A 15,105-nucleotide genomic window follows, 5' to 3' on the forward strand; every position below is an offset into this window, starting at 1 on the left:
AGCCTTCCTTGGGTAGAGCAACTCGTAGGATGCATGAGTAGGAGTTTGAAAATAATGCCCTAATATATTTTCTGAAACTGTTTTATAAGCCAAAGCAGCAGATATTTTAACACTTAGTCATAATTATGCAGAAACAAGAGACAAAATGAATTACTTCTACCTGGCTGCAGAGAAAGTTTCTGGTTTAAGTTTGCCACATATCCCCATATGTATTTTTACCTTCCTTACAAACATAACTATTCCGGGAGCACTACATAGTGTAGACACAGCTAAAGGCTATGCTTCATTGATCACAGCTGATCCTGTTACTGTGATTTCCCCTCCAAGGTGGAAGCTGCTCAGCTCAGCACCACTCAGAAGGGACATGATAACTGACAGAGTGTGTTCCCAGTCCACTGCAAACATCAAGTGTAATGTGTTAGTTAAGCCACCAGACTACATCTGGCTTCAGTGATGATCAAATCCTAGATTTGAAAGCTATACTATTTCAGACCAAAATAAAAAACGGAAAAGACAGGCGATTCTAACTTTTCCATTCGTAATACCTTATGTTTTCCAAAAACTGTGACAACAAAATAATTTTCCTGGATTTGTTTGTAAACAAGTCTGATGGACTGAGGGAACTCATTTCATACCACTGTGTGAAAGCAAGTGTGAAGAGGGCCCAAGCGAGAATGCTCCAATATCAGGCCAGTAGCTATGCCTCTAATAACTTCAGAAATATGTTTTCCCATAAGTAAACCTGTCAGCATCCCTCCATCTATGGGTCTGTGTCAGAAAACAGACAATAGGACAGAAGAACCTCAGTATGGATCTGTATGGCAGCTATTATGTCCTCCTTCCATGTGGATAGAAAAGTCAAACTTCCTTTTTCTTTTGATTTGAAAAGTTAGATGATGCCTGAGGTCCAAAAGGAGACTGAACTGATCTTTTTTTCCACATTCACTTGCATGCCAGCATGGTTTTTGCAGGCAATATTTTTACAGGAAAGCCAGTCAGATATTATCACTTCATACACTATGACTTCTGAAACAATAAGCTTAAAATAAAGTACTGTGTAATCTGGATTCTAGCCCTGATATGTCCCACTCGTATCAGTGATTGAAAGAGATTAGAATTAAGTGAATATGAATGCAAATACCAAAATGACAACTGTGATGGTACCATTCCTGATGAAACACTGAAGGTGGTGAGCCAAGCAATGCCATACATTATTAAGTAATTCCACAGGCTTTCCCACAAATCATAATACTGGTTTGTATTTCTGGTAATTTACAAGATAGCCACTATAAATAGCCACTAGTTAAATACACAAGTCAAATATACAGTCCCTGCATCAAGGAGACTAGGGTACTTCTAATCTGCCAAGAATTCTGGACTAGTCAGTATTTGCTTTGGAAGCTCCTTAATAGCTGTCCATTATTGCATGTCACATTTTGTTTCTCTGCATCTAAGAAATCATACTCTGATAAAGGATAGAAAAATAGGTTGCTACTATGAGAGATCCAAAGGAACCTATTCACATCATGAAGCAATGTTTTTAAACATTCCAAAGCAGTTCACATATAAATCTTCCAACAGATATAAGAATTCCATTTAAAAAGAGTAACAAGAATGCAAGCAGCACATAGACATCCAGGAAGACAGAAGCTTGTTACACCGCCCTTTCAAATAGCCAACTATTGTTGTTTTGGGTGGGGTTTTTAAAATTTTGTAACTAGCTGTTTATTACTTTTCCAAATTCCAAGTAAAAATCTCAAGAAATAAGAGGAAAATTATAAATATTAAACCATTAACACTTACAGAAATGCAGCCAACTGTCCAAATTCACACAAGTTTCTCAAGCTCCAGCTTTGAGTGGATTTCTGTAGGTCAATTACTGACCAGGGGTGGGTGGGGAGGGGGCAAATGGGAAAAAAAAAAAAAAAAAAAAAAAAAGGAAGAAAAAAAAGAAAAGAGAGAAAAGAAAGAACAAAGAGAGAAAAAATAAAGTCAAAAAACTCTCATTCTCTAGCAGAGGCTGCTGCAGCAGTATGCCATGAAAAAACTAATGGGGACAGCTGAACTAGTGCATGTGATTGTTCTGAAATTAAAAATAATGTGTATTTTGTTTGACACTTTTCATGTTATTTCTTCCTTACATTAAAAAAAAAAAAAAAAAAAAGAAGAAAAAGAAAAATGGTAAGAAGAATTCCAGCTGAGATGGAACCTACAGAGCCCCTTGAGCAATTTGACTAATTATAGACTTGGATAAATTGTAGTTAAACCATTTGTTTCAAATGTGCTACAACCAATAACTAAACCAGCAACAGCCCTTCAATATAAGAGATCTGTTGCTGGCTTCAGGATAAAGTACAATGAGCTGCAGATAGTCATTGGCCAGCCATACACTACATAATGAAAAAACCCTTTCCTCCATAAAAGCTGTGAATTCCACATTTCAGATACCAGCAAAAATAATCACATGCATTTGCTTGCCATATGTACTCAGAAAACAGTAAAGGTATTTCCCTGAAATAGCAAAGGCAGACTTGGGTTTTGTCTGTTATATTCTTTAATTTCCAGAATGAGAGTTGTCTGAGTAATAAACTAATTCTAATTCTTATTCTTAAGAGACTATAAAAGCAGAGGCAGGAAGAAGTCTTATTTTCTTGTTAACAATGGCCAGGATGTCCTTCACATTCCTGTTTAAAATTTTGCCTCCTGCCCTTTCTTACCAAATTTGCACCAGTTGGCGACTGCAGGTACCAGCTCCCATGCCCAAAGTTTGAGTCTTTGCCTTTTCCATGGATGTAAGTGGTGATATAAGGCAAAGATTCATGTTGAGGGTACCATGGGAATTACTGTGAAGTTTATCATTCTTATATGAACAAGACTCCCGTAAAAATCTATGATTTTGCAGTGAGCTCAGTGCCATGAGATTTCTCTGTCCAGCTAGATCCTACAGTGTTCAATGCAGCTCAGCTTTACCACAGGGTCTGCCAAACACGCCTCTCAGGGAAGGATAGGGAAAAAAGTAGAGACATGAGGATTTGATCGGCTCGAGGGCTGGGAAGAGGCTTTCATGTGCCAAATGTGCTAAGGACAACAAATTGCTTAATTTGATTAAGTTTAAGGAGACTGGGGGAAAACAATGGTACTTCAGTCAAGCTTGTACACTATGTAATGGCTCCATGTGCTACAAACAAACCACAGGTATGTTATAGAAATCACATTGCCACAGTTACAAGATGAGCCACAAGTGATCTTCCAACAGTAGTCCCACTTACCCTTGCCACTCACAAGGACAGTCATTTATTTTATTTCTATAACTCCTTTGCATACCCAAACATAAGCATGCACATAGCTAATGTGGCTAACCAGCATGTTCAACCCTTTCTCACTGCACATGCAGCCGATTGGGTATTCGCCCGTGGCTGCCAGGATCATCACTGAAGTTTGGCAGCCCTCGCTGAAGTCCTGCTGCTTTGGACGTCTCCGCTGTAGTATGTAAGACAGTTGGGGCAAGGGAACAGATGCTTCTGCAAGGTCTTTTTATCTAGTGAAATGGAAGTGCTGCACTAGTAAATAGGTGCCTGTGAGAGCACACTGAAACTGGGACAAAGGTAAAATGCAGTTATTTTGCATTTCATAGTGAAATTTCTTCTTCTTCAAGAAATTAAAAAAAAAAAAAAAGAGCTTGGGTAAAAACTAAAAAGAAACAAATAAAATTAAGAAATTGGGAAACATGGTGGAGGATCTAGTTTGATAGAACTAGAATGTGTCAGTGCAGGAAAAATTTAAACTCCATACATTGGTTGGTGGCTTCTACTGCCATCTCAGATTGGGCATTTTTATGACCAGCTCAGTGAGGAACTGTGTTTTGTTTTCAGCAGTGATCAGAACAGCAAAATAACTGCTTGAACTGTTTGATTGTAAAAGACAGGGTTTGGAGAGGTGTTGTGAAACTAGAGAAAAGCAATACAGCCTCAGTTCCAGGGCTGGGGAGAAGGAGGCCAAGTCAGATGGTCATAGCACTTCCCGTCTTTATTCCTCTCCTAGAAAGATAGAAGGCATCCTTACCAGCAGAAATAATAGTGAAGACATGACCTCTAAGTAATGGAGCATTCTGTGACTTTTGCCACAATCCTGAAAAGCTCTCAACAACTGGGCATGGACAGAATTGTAAAATTTAAAAAAAAAAAAAAAAAAAAAAAAAAAACAACACCAAAAAAACGCAGCAACTATAAAACTATAATAGAAAGAAGTTATGATGTATTTGAGTTTGGACAGGTTCAGACTTCCTATGCAGCAGAAGTCTGAGAAATTTATTGACATCTCAGTAGCAATATCCAAGCCTCTAAGATGCTAGAAATAACTGAGCTTCTAACAACAGTGCTAAACAGAGGGCAGCTTTGGGTGGAAGCTGGATTGGCACCCGAGATTTACCTTCTCTCACCTGAGAGACTAGCCCATCTCCACAGTACTTCAGCAACTGCAAAACTCAGAGATGCTAAGGACAGTAGACATCTCTTTGCATACGCTTGGTATAACTAGTGAAAATAACTTCTGAAATTAATTTTCTGCACAGATTTCCCTCACGTTGTGCAGACTTTCAGTTGTGCCTTTTTCCCAGGATATACTTGAGGATGATGAGGAAAGGTGCAGTTTACATTATCAGCATTAAGGCTGTAGTTTAGCATGGCAACTCCTCACCTGTTTAAAAGTATGCATTTTTGGAACCAGGCCCAAGTCATCATGTTCCGACCTACATACTATTTATTATGAATGAGATCTATATGCCACTACTATCATATGATACTGATATATTGGAGTATCCCAGGAGAGGTTAGATTTTTTGAGAGATATTTTTTACTCTGCTAAAAAGAATCATTTAAGATGGAGAGATGGAGAGTGTGTAGTATGGTTAAAAGAGCAGTAAGGAAGGAAGATTGGAGCAGAAAAAAATGAAGTTTCTTTAATTTAAGGATGTAGGTTACAATAGAAAGTAGAGTAGATAAACAGAAGACCAGTGGAAAGAAAAAGCATGCCTGTCAATGAAACCTATTTAAATTACCGATTAACCTTACAAATCCTAGACAAAAGTATGTAAACCTAAAATAAGAATCAGAAATATAATAAGAAACAATGACAACAGCCGGAACAGGTGATTAGACAGACCTCTCTCATCCCGATTCCATGACTGCATGAACATCTCATAATGTTATTAACTGATGGCACCGTCTCATCATTAGTCTTGAGCATTCCTATTAGGCACACCAGACAGGATGAAGCACAATAATACTGACGAAAAATCATGTACCATAGGCACCTCAGAACACTCTGCGGGAAGGGAGGAAAAAGTAACAGCTGAGATATCACTGATTATGAACCGAATCTTAGGCTTCAGACCAATACACATTTCTCAGCAAGAAACAGAAATTAGAGTTAGTGAAAAAGAAGAAGATGGACCACTATCACATTCTTGTGTAAGCGAAATTTTCCTCTCTAAAAAGGATAACATCATAGTGATGAATGAAGTATTAAAATAGAGATTTGATAATTTTCCAATGTTTTGTCCAATCCACTTCTAATAATTCGAGTTACTTCTTTTTTCAACCTGTCCTTCTATATCATTATAGAGCATTTTTACTCATACCCAACCAGTATCTTCTACTGCTTAATTTCATCCTAATATTTCCAGTAATAATTCTCTGGAAACCCCTAAATAATGTGTCTGTCCTTGTTATTCACAGTCTTCAAGTGTTTATTCCTCATGATTTGATATTTAATTTAAGTTAGACAAGCTAGATAAATTTAATTCTTTTAATCTTCTGTCATAAACCAATTCTTCTTGTCTCTTCATGATGATTTATATGCATTTTCAATGACATTATGGTGTTTCCAGAAAACAATGCATGATTCTATGTATGCCCTTATCCATGCCAAAAGTTATACAGGGTCTCTAAATAAAGCTGAACATTAGAAAAGAACACTGCTGATTTTCAACAGGGGACTATTACAAGGTCCATTTCTCCACACCCCCCCCAAAAAAAAAAAAAAAAAAAGAATTTCAACTACTTCTCACATTTCCAAAGTATAAAAAATATTTCACTCCACTGCAATCATCTATAAGACTTTTGAGCTTTTACTGATGCCACTGACTTATTTCCCAAGTGCTAGATTTGATACCTGTTGTCCTACATCTTGCAGGTGGTTGCCATACAAGGACAACTTAGTAATTAAGGTTAAGATTTCACAAAATCTTTATGATCTTGATAGAACATGGGCCCCTTCCTCACTGGGAACACTGAATTTTTGGGCAGAGCAGTAAGTGGGACTTTCTACTGCTCAGAAAATGGAGGGAGCCTGCAGCAGAGTCTCCTGCTTCCTCTGTAGATAACTCTGTCTCTTTTTTTAAAATCTTCCTCTGCATCACCTACCTAGAAAAAATTCTCATAACACCTGCTTGGCTTTAAATATGTGAATAGAGTAGTGACTTTGATGGGAAAATCCAGATGCTTACACTTGAGCATGCTTTACAGTGTTTTGTTAAATCAGAGCCTAAGGACAAAGGAAACAGTTCAGAAAGTGCATCAGCAGTAGAAAGCCATTGCCTGTAACCTGAAATGAACCCAAAACATTTTAGCTTGGCTATTTATTTACTTTAATATTCACACGTAACTGTAATTCCTGCAGTGAGAATTACTGCAATGATATGATATGCAAGAACAGTCTCATGATACTTTCTGCACATGTAAAAGTGGAAATCTCCACAAGGGAATTTGATCTGGAAAGATTTTTAGCCTGATTTCTAAATGAAAATGCTTTGTTGTGCTTTTGGATTAGCTTCAAAAATTTTTGATACCTCCTGCTGAGGTTCACCAACCAGTGCTAATGCAATGATCACAGTTTCATTTTTAAGTGTTTACTGAAAAAGAAACAGAAGAGGACAGAAGACTTTCCGAGGGGGGAGGAAGGGGGAGGTGGGAAACAAATCCACTGATTCACCAGCATCAATTAGTTTGCATCAAGGAAAAACCAAATATTTTTCATCTTGCCCTTAATTTCTCAGCCACCACTGCCATTTCCCTACCACTCCCCATCAGTTTCACACGGAGGATGTGTTAGGAGGCTGAGTGGGGACATGCAAATCATGCACACATCCCTGGAAAAATGCTTGGCAAATCTGGCTTTTCAGTTTTGCTTTCACTTGCCAAAAAATATTCCCTCATCCCCCAAGCTCTCCCTCTGCCATGCCTAATTTAATTTCAAAAGTCAGAAGCTTAACAGGGACATAAGCTTCCTAAACATGCTGTCATCTAACGAGGAATGTGAATTCAAAGCTTATAATTCTGATTTTCTTTAGGTGCAGAAAAGACTGTGCAATATTCTAGATATTCTTGTCCACAAGTGTTAATACAATAACAGGCTTTACATGTCTGGTGGGCACTTTCCCCCCCCCCCCCAAAAAAAAATATATCAGGCTTTTTTCACAACCCTGCCTTGCCAGTAAGACATGAGGCTTTTGTCTCTGATACCAGCGGTTGTGAGTTGTATAAATATTCCACATTTCAGTGCAACAAGAAGCTGAATGACTCTGTAGAGAGCTCAGGGCAAATGAGAGTTACTGACCTGCTATTTCTATAACTGTTATTTTATCTCTCAAAGGGAACTTGCATACACTGAATTTTCAGTTTTTAAGTAAAAATAAATCACTTGATTTCAAAGACATCCCCTCTGCACCTTCCTTTTCTTCAAGTCCTTAGGACCTTAAGGACACGCATTTTATGAGTGTGAATACATCTGTGCATGTTCAGGGGAGAAAAAGGGAAATGATAGAGATATCATTCATTTTAATCACTAATTTTGAAACAGCTGGTGAGACTGGACTATCTTCTTTAAGCACAACCCTTTTGTGCCTATTTTTAACTCCTGTGAGGAATTCTTGCTTAAAGTGAGACTTAAGTATTTGCCAGTAGCCCACAGTAAATACTTTTTTTGTCTTTTTGTACTCCTATGATGACTGGCCTTCTTTCCCCTTCAGTAATCACTGTCTAAAAAAAGAAAACCTCCAGGCGCACTTCACTTCTGTCCCTTCCCCCTGGCAGAATGCCCAGCCTCAGTTTGATGCTTTTAAACCCTTCCCCCCCACAGACACAAGGTTTCCACCACATTATTATCCTGCACAGCAGAGGGGGGAGAGGCAGGGCTGTGGGATATGATACCATTCAAGCAGAGATACACGGAGACAGCTCTTTAGAGTACCTAACGCTTTCCATTCTGTGTGAGTGTGCACGTATCCTTACACATACTCACGTACACACACATATGCGCACAAGAGCAATCTTTTGGTGTAAAGTATTTCATACTTGTCGTGGTTAAGAGGACTCTGCCACAGGGAAAACGTAATGAATATACAATGAGTTCAGATTGCCAAGCAGCCTAAAGTGCATGTGTATGTGTCATGTGCACATGCAAGCGTGCTGCTTTGATGAAAATTCAGCAGTAGTTCCACCAAGCTGAGAATAACAGCCAAAAAAAGAAACAATAAAGAGCCTTTCTACTGTCGTGCAATGGGCAAGTTCTCAGATAATCATTCTAGATGTGATACAACATTCTTTGCACAAGGAAGCTACTGGGAATTGTGATGATGCAGGACAATTTGGGATCCTATCCTGGATAAACAGTGCTATCATCATCTTAAATAGTGCTGCAGATAGGTGACCAGCAGATGAAGGCTGCATTATTCAAATAATTTGGATGGAAAAAATAAACTTGGATTTACTGTGAGGACTCCTTTCAATGTTGTAGCTTTATCAGTCACCCAGAGAATCAATATGTTTTTGCTATATCACTTTTACTGCTGCAGTAAGGCAAAGATCTTTTGTGATAAACTGTAGTTTATTTTTTTCATTCTTGTTCCCAAGTGAGCAGTCCACACAGGTGATTCAAAGCTAAGTGTCTTGCTTGCTTTCTTGCAGCCCGGTTCTAGTTTTCTGGGTATTAGCTCAAAGAAATTGCCCAGAAAAGCAAAATAAGACTGTGTTCTCCTTGAGCTGACTGTAATAGTGTAAAACAATTGAGTCTGAGATCTTTATTTTAACTTGCTCATAGCACAGTTTCAGTAGAGAACAAAATAAATATAGAGACAAGTGTATCTAACTAGAATTAAGATAACCTGTGAAATGTCACTAGATGAGAAGATATCGTTCTGCTGTTTATCCAGGGAAATGCCGAGGCTGTGGTCAATGACACCGAAAGTTCAAAAGCAGCACTGGCTTAACCTATCTCTCCCCTGTTCTCCCAGCTGCTTGTTCCTGTTTCCATCACCACAAACATTTGCAGGGTGGCATCATGAACCAAATTGGGAAACTGATCCAATTTAAAAAAAAAAAAAAAAAAATCAAACCCAAACCAAAACCCAAACCATAAAACAATAGAGGTGGGAGCAGAGAGACAAAATCAATTGCTGAGGCCAGAACTGCCACTGATTATTTTTTTATCAACAAATCACTGTCTTAGACTACATGTCCACGTGACTTAGATGCTGGATAAGACATTGTCATGCTATAGCAGTGCACCTCCTTCCACAGCTATAACCCCTCCATTTGTGCCACCTTAGCTGTTTGTGTGGTTGCACTCTAAACTGCATCTGGCAAAGTATCTTCCTTGAAAGGTTGTTTCTTTAAGGGTTTGGGGATTTTTTTCCTGGAAAGAAGGCAGTGGGTTTGTTTTTTGAGTAGAAGATTTGGGAGGCCTGGTTGAGTGTGCAGCCACACCAGTGAAAGGAGTATCTGCTGACTGGGGAAAGGAAAGATAACAGGATGCTGGGGACAAGGAAGAGCTGCCACTTGGTGGAAGCTTCCTGAGCAACCCCAGACCCAGCTCTGGGTTTTCACACACACAAGTTCAGCTGCAGGCACTGTGCTCATCCAGAAGTTCAACACAACCATTTCACTGCTCAGGAAAGCCAAGCCCTTACAAGACCTTCTACACAGGCAAATCTACCACTGAATTCAATTCCCACCTATATTAAGACAAGATCAATAGCAAAACTAAGGCTTGAACTTCAGGAGAGCTGGGGTACTGCTTGATACTACTTAATGCAGTTTAAGGTCAGCATTTCCCAAATCATCCACCACAGCCTTGGGGCTGAGCCAATTATCAAACCAGGTGAAAAACCTGACCACACCTTTTGCATTTGGAGCTGCCTGAATTCAGATGATTAGCTTGTATAAGGTGAGGATAGAGAGATAAATGTTGACACTACACTCAGTCAGTCAAATCTTGCAGCTAAATAAGGATGCCTTGGGCAAGACCTAGTCAACCCAGATTTCAAGACTGTGTAAATACTCTAATCCTGTTTATCTGCTACCTCTCTCAGAGAAAAGCAAATCCTCAGTGGGCTCTCAAAGCCCCTCTCCTGTTTGTTAGAGACACATTTGGCTAGTTAAGGAACAGAGACAGAGCCACTTCTGTGCCCAGTCACCAACAGCTTGAGTCCCAAATATCAAACATTTGCAGCAAGATGCTTGCAAAAGGGTATGAGAGAGGAGACTGTGGCAGGTAATTTTAATAATGAATGCATTTGGAGGGGAGGAGGAAAGAGTGTCTGCTCTCACACATCCTGAGCACAAAGGAAAAACTAAACTCCCTGTGTCAGTGACCAGAGGGCCCAAAGAGTGCCTCAAAAAGCATTTAACATTAGTTGGAATCCCATTTCTTCTAAAGCAGTTGTAAAGCAAAGCCAGATTACAATTACAGGGACTCAGATGTCCATAGAAGCGTCTAGTCACAAGCAGCACCCATGATCCTCATTGTAAATTTAGTATTTATTTAAACATAAAGTTTTCCTTTATAACTACTACTGCTATTGCAGAGCCTAAGCAACAGTGTGGAACAGCATTGACAGCAGAGAAAAGAGGGGCTGTGAAATTAAGACCAGCAACAAAAAGACCCATGTACTACTAAAATGCAAAAGGCTGAACCCCTTTTGCAAGAGAATTGCATTTAGAATGGGAAATAAAGGTTGTCCTTCATCTCCAGTAAAATTTCCCTCATGTAGCCTGCCTGACTTGAGCTGGGGGAGCAAGCTGACCACTCTCCTCTGGTTGGAAGGAGTGCAGGTTAAGCAGCCCTTCAGGCAAGGAGGGAGGGAAGACAGAAGACCCAGAAATTCAAGACAGTTCCTTTCAGTTCAGAATCCTAAGCATTGTCCCCCTCTTCCATAACAAACAGTGTTTGTAGCTACTCCAGTAAAATGCAGATGTCAAATATCTTTTTCCCTTTTTTTTTTCTTCCAGGATTCAAAAGTGTCCAGCAAACCAGTGTAACACTACCCTGCTTTAGATTGTGCAAAGTATGTTTACCAAGGCTGAAAGGAATTTAGCACATACTCCCTCCCCCAGGATCTGCAGGGTTTGAGAAGGGCTGAACCAGGCAGGGGAAGAACCAGAGTTAAAAGAACTACGAAGCAGGCAATTTTGTTTAACACACAGCCTTTTATTTTATTATTTAATGCCTGGACTAAAGCACATAAGACACAGCAAAAGCACTTTTTAAATTTAGAGTAGTTCCCTGGATAGATTGCCATTGTTGTTTTTACCTGTTTGTTTGTTTTTCAAATTCTACACCCACACCCAAAAAGGTACAGGCAAGGAAGAGATTTCCCTAATATCCCTTTTAAACAGAAGGGGGGGAGGAGGGGTAAGTGGGGGGAACATGCTTTTTTTTTTTTTTTAACCCAAACAATTTAAGCTATTTGATTAATGCTGAAACCACAAACAGCCATATCAGTGCAACTGAAAGGTGCCACAAGGTGAAACAGGGGTGCCAACAAATAGCCAGGGGCAAGAGATAGGAAACGTGTGATTCACAGTCTCCATAGACCAGACAAATCTCCCCTCAGAAATGCTTGTCTCCATCAATTATAGATGGAGCCTGGCCAATCAGCCAAGCTTAGACACCTGACTCTGCTGTATGGCAGCTGGAAGCAGTAGTGGAAGGTAAGTGATAGTTTTAGGAGGCATTTCAAAATTTTACACATCTGAGGAATATAGCAGTTCAGATAAAGACATTCTACATGGTGCAAGGCCTTGATCTCACATGGCACTATGTCCTTCTCTTCAAAGTACTCAGGGAACAGAATGTCCAGAAAATGCTCTGCATCTTTGCAAAATCAAATCCTAAATCTCAACATCGAAGAAAAAAATAATCTGAATTTACAGCTACGCCATAATTGTTCTTAATACAAACTTCACAGAGGCAAACTGAAACTTTTTTGCATGGTGAGGGTTAATTCCTGACAGACTGAAATACTATGGTATGTGTTGTATAAATTCAACTACACATTTGAGCATGATTATGACTGATTCATCAGATGAACTACTTCTGCTGAAGTTTAAAGAGAAATTTTTTAAAAAGTCCAGCACTATCACTTTGTGTTTGACTATACTGGTAGCAGCATACTAAAACATGAACTGTGTTTGTTTGCAGGTGGTCATACTGTTTTAACTACTGGGCCTGCTCATTAAAATGCAATTCAGTCTAAAAGTTCTTCTCTGGAAAGAAATAGGCTCTTCCATCTGCCTTATTTTAGACATCTAAAACAGAGATGAATCACTTCCTGAAAGTGTCTCTCTCTCCACGGAGTGTACAGAGTGTCTTGGACAACAGTTACTTACATAAATCAGGAGAAAAAAATCCTTCCTCTATAATTTCTTTTTCTGATTGTGGCAAACAATTGAGAACACTCCATCTAAATATTTGTCTTTATGCAATAGCTACAAATTGCTATAACTCATATTACAAACCCACCACAGTTCCCACAAGTGAATTATCATTATCATCTCAAGATTAACTTCTGCACCCAAGTCTAGTGGTACTTTGTGCTTGAGCCAAACAAGACCTTTCTCATACTCTCACCAGATTCCTTTCTGCAGGTGCACATTTACCAGCCATGGATAGTGAGCATCATATATTTAACTATGGAGGAATAAATAATGCATAAAAAGCCTTTTGTGAATACTCAAGCCACATTTTCAACAGATTTACATAAAGTCACATTCACCCTGTCCTTCCTTCTTCACTTTCAATGTAACATGCATTAAATACTCTTGGGAAGCAGAATTTGAGGTTATACATTGAAATACCCTCAGATCTTATTTTTTTTTGCCTGCTGCAGTTACAGGAATACCACTGTTGTGAGTTATCATCATCCAAGCTAGAAAACAGAAACAATACCATATATATGAAAAATTACAGTTGGCAGACCCAAATAAAACACAACACAAGTCATAGACCTTTAAATACGATCAGCTTGAGTCGTTTCAGGCCGGCAGGCCCACAAATTACATGCCCAAAAAGTACTTAGCCCAGCAGGACAATTATGTTAGTTGGGATCCCAAGATTCTCACACCATCAACAAAATACAGACAACAGCAATAGCCAGAAGGATGGGAAATTTTGCTCGCAGGTATTCTGTTAACGAAAACGGCACAAATTATTTGCTCAGCAGTATTTAGAGAGTAACACTTTGAGGACCTCCAAAGCCCTTTTATTTTTTGAAAATAAAAGCACTTTGTTTCCTTTTAAGTCAATTACTGTTTTCTGGCTCACTATCTTACTTTTTAATCTGAGTTTTTTTTTTCCAGCCATCACAGCCTAAATGTGCAAAGGCAGAAAACAAGTGACTCTCTTGCACTGCTTCTAGAACAACAAAAAAATGTGAACCAGGGTAGGTTGCCACCTCAGTAATAACCATGTGCAACCTTTTGTTGTGTTAATAATAGTCAAACATGCAAAACCTGTCAAAAAAAGCTGAAGGTCTCTTCTCAGAGATACTCTGAGGTCTTGGAGGTTTGTAATCTTTCTGTTTCAGCATGACATGCATTGTCTTTTTGGCACTGTGATTATCTTTGCCTCATTGTCTGCCTCAGGCAAAGATATCATTTATGGTGCCACCTTTGTGACTCTTTAGGTATCAGATAACCTACTTAATACTGGCTCTCCAGATGTTGAGAATTTTGGACTTCACTGCCTTGTGGGACCTCCGTGGCAATGCATCTGCTGTCAGAAAGGATTCTTTTCTTCCCCTCCTCTCTCATAGTAGATAAGCTTTATAGAAAAACATACCAGTAAGACACGAAGCAGGCAAAAGTAGCACAACCACCACTGCTCTGTTACTGTTCTGTTTCATCTCCCTCTCCCTAGAGATCCCCTGCCTTAGTTTTTCTCCATCATTGCACTAGATTTATTGCTCCAGTAAGTTTCTGCAAAAGGAGAAAAAGAAGGTACTTGAAGACCCTGGGGACTACCAGCATGGATCCCCTGACCACTCAGCCCTGCATCGAAACAAAAACATTGCAGAGGGTTCAATTGTTTTGCCAGCACTAAACCAGAGCAACTGGGATGAGCAAGGAGGGGGTGGGGGACAGACAGGAAGGAACAGGATGTGTGTTGGGAAGAGCAAATGGGAGAAACAGAGCAAAGGAGGAGTGAGGCAAAGGCTTCCATCTCTGTTAGTGAACAGTGTGCCCATAAGAGGCCTGCTTACCTTTGGGGAATGAAATGATGCTGACCTGTCTGTTTCATCTTTTGTCTGACTTTGAATTCAAGTGAAATGTTATCTCTCTTCAGATATTATTTAGCTTGGCTGTGTGCTGTAGTGGAATGAAGTGCATGACTGTTTTATCTCTTTCACTACAGTAATTTGCACACTGAAAGAAGGAGAGTTGTAGAGATGCTGTGAGATGGGCCATGGAAATGTCATACCATGTTCAAAACCTTACTTAGCACCACTGCACTCTTCGTTTAAAATCTGACAATCCCCATTCTCACATTGCACTTCATTTAAATCTGACATTCCAGTTACCTGGAGCAAGTGCTTTGATGAAGAGAAACTTGGAGGGTAATCCATGAGGACACATTAAACTGTTACAAGTCATAAAACATCTGCACCCAATGGCAAGCTATAAACCTGAATGGATAAAGCTATTAAATGCATAGCATTGCTGGGCTGAATCCTTCTCCCTGTGAGCACACTCAGCTGGTTCACACACAAAAGGTTTTACCATGATCGTATCATGAGCAGCTCATATGATTATAATTTCCAGTAAGGAAGAT

General features: G+C 39.4%; 1 long non-coding RNA gene across 1 annotated transcript in view; it reads left to right on the forward strand.

Annotated features, from left to right (window-relative positions):
• LOC116959176 overlaps positions 1–13,698 on the forward strand; it is a 29,203-nt gene extending 15,505 nt beyond the window's left edge. Inside the window, exon 2 of the long non-coding RNA XR_004405714.1 lies at positions 13,635–13,698. This is a non-coding gene — a long non-coding RNA (uncharacterized LOC116959176). The remainder of the gene's footprint in view (positions 1–13,634) is intronic.
• The last annotated feature ends 1,407 nt before the right edge of the window (positions 13,699–15,105 follow it).

Source organism: Tyto alba, unplaced genomic scaffold (genome assembly GCF_018691265.1).
Source record: "Tyto alba isolate M040663 unplaced genomic scaffold, T.alba_DEE_v4.0 Super-Scaffold_22, whole genome shotgun sequence".
Lineage (NCBI taxonomy): Eukaryota > Metazoa > Chordata > Aves > Strigiformes > Tytonidae > Tyto > Tyto alba.